Genomic DNA, 10,732 nt, shown 5'->3' on the forward strand with positions numbered 1-10,732 from the left:
CAGTTAGTTTTTACTAAAGTGGGTCTTCTTTGAGAGTGACAAACTTTGTGTGACTGTCAGTCTGCTGCTGCGCAGCATCTCCTCTGGCACCGTGCGCCATGTTAATAACCGAGAGGGAGCCAGAAGGAAAAAGGAGGAGACGGTGCAATGTTATAAATGATTTTTCTCCAAAAGTGTGGAAAACAAGTTGTGATTAAGTCCTAAAATACTGATACGCTTATCTGACACTGTTCCAACTGCTCCTTTGTGTGACTACCTAATCAGCCAATCACATCACTCATTGCATTTAGGTATATAGACATGGTGGCCTTGTTGAGTCTGTGCAATGAAAGTTAAGGCAGTGCTGAAGGCAAAAGGGAGCCCAACCCAGTACTAGTAGTATGAATGTGCGTAAATGTTTGACAGAAAGCACTTAAGCATAGAAAAAAGTTAATGGGTGAATAAGACACGTAGTATAAAGTGCTCTAAGTGAAATTTATGTAGTTTACTCCCCCAAACAAAAGACAACAAAGTAGCCTGATGTTAGCCCGTTCCCAGTTGTCAGCTCTGATTCTTATGTCTTAAACTGTCCATCATCAGTTTTCTCAAAGGTGGAAGGTGTGTTACGCCCGGGACAGGTGATGGACAGGTGTAGGCATCAAGCACAAAGAAAGGTTCCAGTCGACCAGGACGGGAGGTTCACATTCAGAGTCTTATTGGTTTACAAGACCTGTGCTGGCAAATGGTATGGGCACTGTAATATAATTTTAGATCTCTTTAATAGTTAATTGCCTGGGTGACCTCTCTTTTGGGGCTCTCCTCAGCTCTTCCCAGGAGGGTGGCACGGTTGCCCCTTTGGTGGTCCTCCTCGGGTCCTCGTAGTCTGGGGCCTCTGGATGTCTGGGGCCTGGATCTCCTCCATACCTGCTTCATGCCCTGGGGGACGGGGCTACGGCTCCCCACACTCCCAGGCAGATTGTTACATGGAGAAACCTTTTGAATACAAGCGTGCTGATCCACACAGGTGTGCACACAGGTGTACACACGAGTGTTCACAGACACGAACTACACCTTTCTTAGCTGCTACCTCAAAGCACATTATGCGCTGTCGATCTTGCGTGCTGCACAATAACATTTAATATTTAGTATCTACTGTTATCTACTGTTAGCTAGTTTATTGCGATGGTGTTGTATTTATTATGTTGCTCTTTTTTGTTTGTTTTCTCTTCTGTTTTTCTTTCTCTCCCTCTCTTTCTTTCATTCTTTCTCCCTGTCCTATCCCCTAGTCAAAAAAACAAAAAAGTTAATTGCACTACTGAGCATTCAAAATAAATTAAGTAGAAAAGTTTTAGATTCACAAGATGCAGGGTTCTTTGTGCAGACTTGGTGGAAGGCTATGTGCAGAAATGCAGGATTGAACCAGAGCAAGGTCAAGAAACAATAGCCCTCACAGATAGATGATGCCTCAGATGCATGAAACTAGGTAAGAGGTCAGGCTGCATGCATATGTGTGTGTGTGTGTGTGTGTGTGTGTGTGTGTGTGTGTGTGTCCATCACTAGGTGAAGCTGCAACTGAGGAAGGAGAAGAAGAGCACAACCTGTCCGCCAATAAGGGGGGCTAAAGGTCTAAACCACGGCCCTTTTGACCAATCAGATAGATGCACATTCTCTTTTATAAATATGTGTATGGCTAAGTTCTCTCTTCCGGGAGTTGGCTACAGAAAACTGTTGCAGACTGTGGTTTTCTAACCGGAAGGAGATCTGTGTACATGAATTATTCTTTGAACTGGTTGAGGCAATAAATCTGTTTAACTTGAACTGGACCGAAGCTCTCTTTATCTTAGAAAAAAGAGAACATGTGTTGACTCAGGATAACATAACAGACACATATGTATACACTTGCCAAAATGCACAAAATAAAGTGTCTTATGACCCACCTTTCCCCACTTCTCTCCGTTAAACCAGTGGTTTGGCTTCATGCCTCTACATGTCGTTTTTATTCTACCATAAAAAATGAATAAATACTAATATAAACATAGGATAAAACATTAGTGGGGTGGATATAACAGCAAGAAGGCCCTTCCCATGTTTGTGTGAATCCTCTCCTGGTACTCTGGCATCCTGCCACAGTTATGGAGGGCATAGGCCTGCGAATATGAGCATGACTGTGTGTCTCTGTGGCCATGTGACCCTGTCATAGAGCAAGAGGTGCACCCCACCTCTCGCTCTAAGACAGCTGGGTTAGGTTCCAGCCTCCCACGACCCTGAAATGGATAAGTGAAAGAAAAATGATGGAAAATATTAGTATGTGGGAAGAAAATCAATAAAATCTTGAAGCACCTCTTTGACTTACTGGGCTTTAAGTGATTTGTGACTCTTAATATTTAGCAACCACATGATCCTCTATGCAGATGACTCAAAATCTGAAAGGTGTGTAACAGATAGTTCCAAAGTAGGTAAACCTATAAAAAGATATCAACACAAAATGTCATTGCAGGTAGGATTAGCTGATGCAGAAAGTGGTTTTACTTGCACAAGCAGGCTTCATGTAGAAGTGTTCGAGTCAACGGCTGAATATTTCAGAGTCATTCTTAAAGCAACACGCCATGGACACATAAAGTTTATACTGGTTTTTGTGGCCTCAATCATCAAAGATTCGTTGGAAGGAAAAAAAATGGAGCAGCATTTGATGGGAAAAATAATAATTTTTTTGAGTTAAGCATGGAGGTGGAAATCTCCTGCAGTGGAGTCAGTGGCATGGGAAAGATTGCACAAATAGAGGGATGAATGGATTCAACACAAATGGTGAGGAAAATGTCACGCAGTCAGTCATGACAATGGAACGTGAAACGAGTCTGACTTCTACAATAAGACAATGATCCAAAGGAGCTGTCAAGCAGCCTGCTCAGCCTAAAAATATCTTTCATATTGTGTGAAACGGAGCACCAACATTTGAAGAATAATTCTGTTCAAATAAAAAAAGTGTGGCTGTGTTTTTTAAATAACTGCAGACTTTTGCATACAGGTCCACCTAATCTACCAGATACCTGTCTATTAATAATAATTATGTGGTTATTAAACTAGAGGTGGGCAGATCGATTCAAATAACGATAGTATTGATCAATACTCTGTATTTAACCTTTTCTTGTTAGCTGTCACATGTATTTGATTTATAGCCAACAACAGATTTAAACAGAGTAAGCTTCAAGTTTCAAAATACATGAAAAGCTGAAAGTTGTGTTTTATTGTGTTAACTTATTATTGTGGAAGGTCAAAATCACTACAGTGATTTAGTGGTTGCAAATGAATGATTATTAATGATTAAGTTGTGACACATTGCCCTACACGAGCTGCCTTTATGGGTTAAAAGTATCAGTACTGGTAGCAGCAATACTGCCCCTGTATTTATTTGGTAGTTAAAAAATACCACCATTTACAGTATTGGAGACCACTACATTAAACATGACTAGTTTTACTTTACACTTTATGCAGAGGTCCTTTTGATTTCTTGTTATCAACAAGTGCTAGTAGTCATATGACTCACACCACCCAAGACTGCAGGGTTTATGCCTGTAGGCCCGTTCAGCCTTTCAAAAATCACCCCTTGAGTCTCATTTCTTGCAGCTAGCAAACACACTGCAGGATTTCCAAAGCATATGTGCATTTCCCCCCTAAAAGATACAAAGAAAACAATATTTAATCCTCCACAAAGGCAACATGTGTCCACCTCCATTCATATTAAATTCAAGGATAACAGGCATTCTAAAAGCTGCATAAGCTCAGTGGGATTTCCTTCCTCCCTTGTCGGCTATCCACTTGCAATTTTCAAGTTTACACATAAGTCCAATTCCGCTTTCTGCTCAGCCAGCAGGATTAGCACAACTGTCTACCTCAGCATCCTGCTAAGATCCTGCTCTTTGCCCTGATCCTAGTCATCCTGCTGCAGATTCCAAACCGGCTCCCACTGCCCTCTGCAGGCAACACACTTCAGTGATCTCACCCAGGCAGCAGTGCTATCCGTGGTGCTGATCCCCAGGCAGAGGCTCCATCACCCAGCAGCCTCCGAGGAGGAAGAAATTCTCTGAGTTTCCTACAGTGAAAAACTCCCCTCCTCTCTCTGTCACGTAAAATCATTCAAAAGAAGGAAAGGAAAACAAAAAGGAACCCGAGCTGGTCTGCATCTCTGTTGAGGAAATACATTGATTTAACTTCAGTGCATTCCTGGTGTTTCATTCCTCCGTACACACCTGCTTTAAATTCAGTACCAGGCTCAATTTTTCCCCCATCTCTACCTGAGACCAGCTTTGACTGATGTGCAAGCCCATCTTTGTGTGTCTACATGTGCTAAAGAGACGGCCACAGCATGTAAAGGCTGATTCAAGCATGATTGCACTCAGGTGTCTCTGTCCTCTTCTTCTTCTTTTTCTTCTCTTTTTTCAAAGAAGCATTTATTTACTGGATTGGTTGTTTTGATTGACAAAGGCAGGGGAGAGTAAATGCACTACTTGTTATGCAGCCGAAGTCTGTCAAGCCTCCAACACCTGCTCTCTTTCAGATGCTTATTTCATTATGGCTCCTCTCTCCCAGGAGTCAAGACACTTGTGTGTTTGTGTGTTCTTTTTTCTTTTTATTTCTTTCGCTCTCTGTTTTTTGTTAATCCTGTGCTCGATGTTTACCTGGATCTTATCCTCTTTCTCTCTCCCTCTCCCTCACTGCCTCGGACTAGTCTCGGCTTATTTGCAGCTGAGCGTGGTCTCACCTAGTATCTCGATCTTTCTTCCATTAGTTTGCCCGTTCCTCTCCTCTCTCTCTCCCTCTGTGCGTGTGCTCCTCTGACAGGCAAGCAAGCAAACGGCTTACAACACTGAAGCACACCAGGCAGCCTCAGCTGTACGGTACACACACCCCTCACACCCCAATTGCTGCACCACTGAAGCCCCCCTCTTTCATCTGTGAACAGAGACTAAATCGGGAAATCCGAGCAGATCAACTCTCAGCCCCGTGTGGTTTATTATTTATTTTAAATTTCTTAATAACACTTGCTCTTGCATACAGTCCTGTGCTGGATGCAAACATGCAGAGACACTCAGATAAGCAAACATCGATTTAGCGATTTGTTTGATATATTTATGCATCATTTGCGTGTTTCCACCTATTAAAGGTGACTGCAAATCTATCCAAATTGGCTCTCATGTGGGCTCCACTTTCACCTCCACTACATCCTTATAATGAAAGCCTGTCAGCGACTATTATGCTTAACTGGTCCACTGCTCGATCACACAGTCAATTTGGTGGTAAGACATGCAGAACAGTAATAACTCAATCTCATCTGAACTGTAGGTCAAATCTCCCAACTTAAATCCACAGTTACACACACACACACACACGTTTTTTTTTTCTTCTTTCTTTTTCGCGGTGAGCACAGCAAGAGATGCTATTTCCATGCAGAAAATATGTTACCAAGGTAACAGAGGAGAGGGAGAGGGAGCACGTATGTGTGCGTGCGTGAGAGAGAGAGAGAGAGAGAGGGAGAGTGAGAAAAAGGCTGAGATGTAGCCCCTGAATACCAGGACTGCTGCTGCTGCTGCTGCAGACGTAGAGCACAGCATCCCACCCCTGCCAGCATCAGTGCAGCAGCTTTACAACCCAGCATACAGCACGCACATGAAGGCTGGTTTTGAATGCTTTCAAATGTCGAGACAGCTCGGTTTTCACTTCCCACTTCATTTGCCGAAGTCTCACAAAGTAACAGAATCACATTGGCTGTATTTCACCCTTCAGTTTTCGTCAGCACTTCATCTCTCGTCACTTCTCTTCCTTTCCAAGTCTGTCTCTATATATAGACAGCCTTTCTATCTTTTCTCTGCTCCCTCCCTCCCTCCCTCCCCACCACACCACCTCTCTCTCTCTCAGTCTGTTTACACCTGTCTCCTCTCCCTCGTCTCGCTGTGTCCTTCAAGCTCAAATTTACTTCACAGATACCATAATTAACTGCACTACACTGTTGCCAAAGCAGGCTGTACAAGGTTTATAATTTATAATGTGGAGTGCAATCTGTCCCAATTTAAGAGAGAGACAGCAACCCAGCACTTCACTGCGCTCTCTCTCTATATAAAACATCTACAGTAAAATGATAAAATACTAATAAAAAGCAGGTTTTACTAAAATATGTTGGTTTCTAGTTCTCGAGCAAGAATATTTATTTCTTTTTTTTATTCTTTATATATTGTGTTGTGCAAAAATCTTGAGCCACCCTGCATTTTTTATATTTAGCTTCCAAAGAGCCTGACTTTTCATGGTTTTTGGGGTTTTTTTTAAGTGGTCCATAATTCCAGGCTTTTCTTTGGACATTGGCTGCTTTTTCACTCCAGTCCTTGCAAAGTCAGCAAAGTCCTTGCAGAGCAGATCAAAAGCCCTTTAAAGACTTGTTTATGAAGCGCTACCTGACATATTCAATTTCACCAGCTGTGGCTCTGGCCTGTCAGCTGCACTGGATGATGGCTGATCAAACAACAGCTGTGGAGGCCATTAAAAAAAAAAATGTCCATCGCCACCTATGCCTGCATTTATATTTTACGAGGCCAGTTAGCGTGAAAATCCTGCCTAATGCTACACCCCGCTTTTGATATCTCAACTTAACAAGCGCACTCTGAGCAATAAATAAGATTAGCGCGCAGAAACACAGTCAATTCATAATCCTGGTGTGAGCTGGTTAGGAGAGACCTAGAGCCACGCAGATCTCCGTGTAGGATGGAGAAATGACTCAACAATACCCAAAGTGAAAAGAAAGAAGCAGATGGAGGAACGTGTAAATATTTGGGACCTGTTTGGTAAAAAATAATGTTGCCCCTGACCTCCCAGCAGCTTCCCATCGTCTGTTACCACGAGGCCAGGAGCGATAACGAGATTAGCATAAGCACTTTTAGTAAGTCACTGTGAATAGGATCCTTAAGAAGGCTTAAACTGTCCCCTTTCACCAGCGGTTGACAGATAGTTGAGAGCTGACTGGCACAGCTTGGTCGCCGCTCTGTTCTCTTAGAGATCTTCAGCGCTGGCAAATCAATGGGAGATCCATCACTTGAAGGGACGCAGGGTGCAGGGAAGGAGAGCAAATCACTTCTATAAGTGATAGCAGCTATCAGGCAAATGGGCAGAAAATGGTTCCTAATGGTGCCTGGTATGTCTGGTGTAAACTGCACCCAGACTCTTTGTCGTCCATCACCCCGGAGCATATGTAACCGAAAGTAGGGAGGAGGCAGGAAGAGGAGAAGAGGGAAGCATCTGCTCGTTCAGCGTGGGAACCCCTCAGGGGGTGACACGGTAATCTGGGTTCACGTCAAACCGAATCTGGCGCCTGTGCGGATGATGCTGTGTCAGTGGCTAAGTCTGTGTGTCAAGCAGCTGAAAGTCACTAAATGTGCACCGTACCCCCCCCCTCCCGCGGTGTGCGACCTTCACTCGGGCTTTCAAAAAAAAAAAGAAGAAGAAGAAAAACCCTCTCATTCTCTCTCCTGGCTTTGTTAAAAATCCTGTTGGTAATTGAGGTATAGTTGACTCAAAGCTGAGATAATTAAAAATGAATGACTCCGACCCTTCTCTACACCCCCCCCCCCCCCCCCCCCTCCCCCAATTCCGACAGAGAGCGAGAGAAGGAGAGGAGAGGCTTTCCAGGGCGACAAGCTCGGCAGGATTAGTTCTAAACTTCAGTCACGAGTCATGACTTGACAGTAGCAGTTGGTGCTGAGTAAACAAATAAGTCTTTAGATTCGACCACTTCAATTACCCCCCACCACCCAACACCACCACTACCAGCCACCCAGACTGCTGTTTTCCCGGAAACAGTAATCACATTCACTATTAATGAGCCATGATGTTCATTCTGGACCCATCCACTCCTCTCAGTAATGCATGCTTTTCGGAACTGCGTGTGCATATTTTACACCTTGCCACACCAGATGGATACCTGCGGTGTCCTGGTTGCGCTCGCTGTCTGACCCCCGGGGCTCCTCTTTACATGCTCAACCATGAATGATGCTCGCTCATCGGGAGAAATTGTCTGATGTGCGATTTTGACTAAAACACTGCCTGCAGAGCGGAGATAATGAAACGCCGGGCTGCAGCCCGGAGAGCGAAGGACGCCAACACACCTGTTCAAAGACCTCAGTTTTCCTTATTACTCTAACTGCGACGCCAACAGGCTCTTCATTTTGTTAAAACACACACGACAATCTCTTTAAATGAGACATTTGACCTCGAGCTGCACACATCAGTGTCCCAGTGTCATTTTTCCCCTTCTTGCCCACCACATGATCTTCATTAAACGCGCGCAACTGTGGCATCAGAGGTTTTACGTATAGGTTTAAGTGCTCATGCAGAGGAATGAAAAGCCCATTTAGCAGTTAACAGCAGTAATTTCAGATGTTTCTGTGTGTTGTTATGTCTAATATATTTGCTTATATTGGCAAATAGTTTGCAGTCCACATTAGATACAAAAGGTTAAGAAATTTTGTAAGTATCTTTCTGCGTTATTGTACATGTTCTGTGTTTCACATTCTAATCAATCCAGTCTCTTTTGGCCACTTATAATATTTTTACAGAAGTGTTATATTTTTGTCCTTTCTGCTACACTCTTGGCTCGCTCTTGAAAAAGAGATTTTTTTTTAACGCCAGTGAGAGTTTTACATTCATAATTAAACAATATATAAAAGCCTCTTTGACAGAATCTGATTGCAGCTTCTACCTCATGACAGGAATCTTTCTTTCTAGCTTTATATCATTCACGAAAGAAGTTTCTGACGTATGTTTCACAGATTATTTGCCAACAAGTCATTTACAACCGTTACAAATACAGACACTTCTTTTTATTTATTATTGGGGAAACAGCGGAAATCATTTTTGGCAGGCTGGCAGTTCCAGTTGTGAAGGATGCTGGTGGCTGGTGGTGATGGTAGGGGGTTTGGATGGCTGTTCGGGAGTATGACAGGACTCCCGCATTTGAGATTCGAGAGGAGTGAGTCAGCATGATCTAAGACTGGGGGGGTCAGAGGATGTTGAGGGTAGGAGGCAGACTAGACGCGAGCATGGAAACTCATAATAAGCGTTTGCAAAGCGGGTCAGAGCTGTGCAGCGTGCAGTCTTGTGAATGAGGAAGTGTTTGTGCTCTGGCCGCAGGGCTCGAACTGCTCCTATATCTGCCAGACCTCCACCACCCAAAGGTCTATCACCCAGGCTCACCTCCTTGCTGCCCCTTCTTCATCCAGCCCCCGCCACCCACCCCCTCACACAGTCCCCTCCCTTGCCATCTTTGTGGAGGTGCGCTGAATATCGAAGAGCCAGAAGCTGCATGGCTGGCTTACAAAGGATGCTCTCTTCCCTGTCTCCCGCACTCCGCGTCCTGTTCTGCTCTACATTCTCCCTTTACGCCAGGCTCCCCGTGCCCTCCTCCTCCTCCTCCTCCTCTTTTCTCGTCTCCCTCTCAGTCTACGAGCTGCTTCGCTTTCTTCTCTGCACCTCTCGCTCTCCTCTCCGTTTCTTCACCGTCACCCCCGTGACTCTCAGCCTCCAAACCCTCCTCGCCGTATTTGTTTCACAAAACCTTCCATCTTCTCCTCACTGCACCGCCTCCCCTCCTTTCTCTCCGTCTCTTTCTCTTTCCAGAAAAGCATCTATTATTAACACACACCTCTGGCTCTCGCCAAAGACTGAACCGAGGTTCAGGCCAAGCTTCTCAGCATTTTTAATCACCCGTAATGAGCGAGAAATAATTTAAAAAATATATAAATCAGTGCCTGAATGCAGTGTGTTTGGGTGATAGCGGTTCACTTATGTCTTACACAGTCTCCGTGCGGCTCTTTCTTAACAGGTTTTCCCTACGCAAGGCTTTATTATTAGAGGCACACCAGCACATTCATGTATAGCAAGTATGAAGAAAAAAAATCAATCAGGCAGCATGAAACCACCAAAATACACCGTGAATCAGAGCTCGTATTGCAAGGGGGATAATGCACTTCATGTCAGTCCTGATATCACGGAGTCGTTACTGTAACTGTAGAAATTAGTCATGCGCAAGTTCCCACTGCGGAGGTTGTGTTTAACCTCTCCTGCCGCAGGATTTTTTTCTTTTTTTTTTGCAGAGGCTGCTGTCGGAGGGCACAGGCACGGCGCTGCTGTCAGATGACTGAGGAGATACGCAAGGCGAGGGGCGTGACAAACGTGGCCTCTTTTCATCATCCGCTTCCCTCCTCTCTTTGAACAAATACAAAGGCTCAGAGGCAACTACTACTTTGAGTTGCAGAGCTCGAAGAGAACTAAGGGATTCAGCTATTATTTTGTCCGGAAACAGGGCTCTAATTGCAGGGGAAGATGAACCAGAGAAGCTGAAAATGAGATGAATCTAGCCCCTCCTTTTATTTTTGTGGTGTTTTTGGTTTTTAAATCACTGGTTTATTTATACTGGTAAACATCAAACAGAAACAACAGCAAAAAACCAAGAGCAGACGTCCTCCCAGTCACCGTTTCTCTTACATTTCATTTGATTTACAATGGTTGTCATCGGCATGACACGATCACTTCAGTAAGTTAGGGGGGGGGAAACACAAACAAAGCAAAAACATGAAAATGAATCATTCCCCTGGATCCACGCGTAACATCAGATTACTTCCCGCACCTTGTCACGCTGTGGGTGTTGGCTCAATCGTCGCTCAAATCAGTCATGACAGGAATCCTATCAGAGTTGAGTCTTCGTGTAATTACG

This window comes from Rhamphochromis longiceps, linkage group LG15 (assembly GCF_057381845.1).
Source record: "Rhamphochromis longiceps isolate RC_006_pf linkage group LG15, R_longiceps_female_GT1.1, whole genome shotgun sequence".
Lineage (NCBI taxonomy): Eukaryota > Metazoa > Chordata > Actinopteri > Cichliformes > Cichlidae > Rhamphochromis > Rhamphochromis longiceps.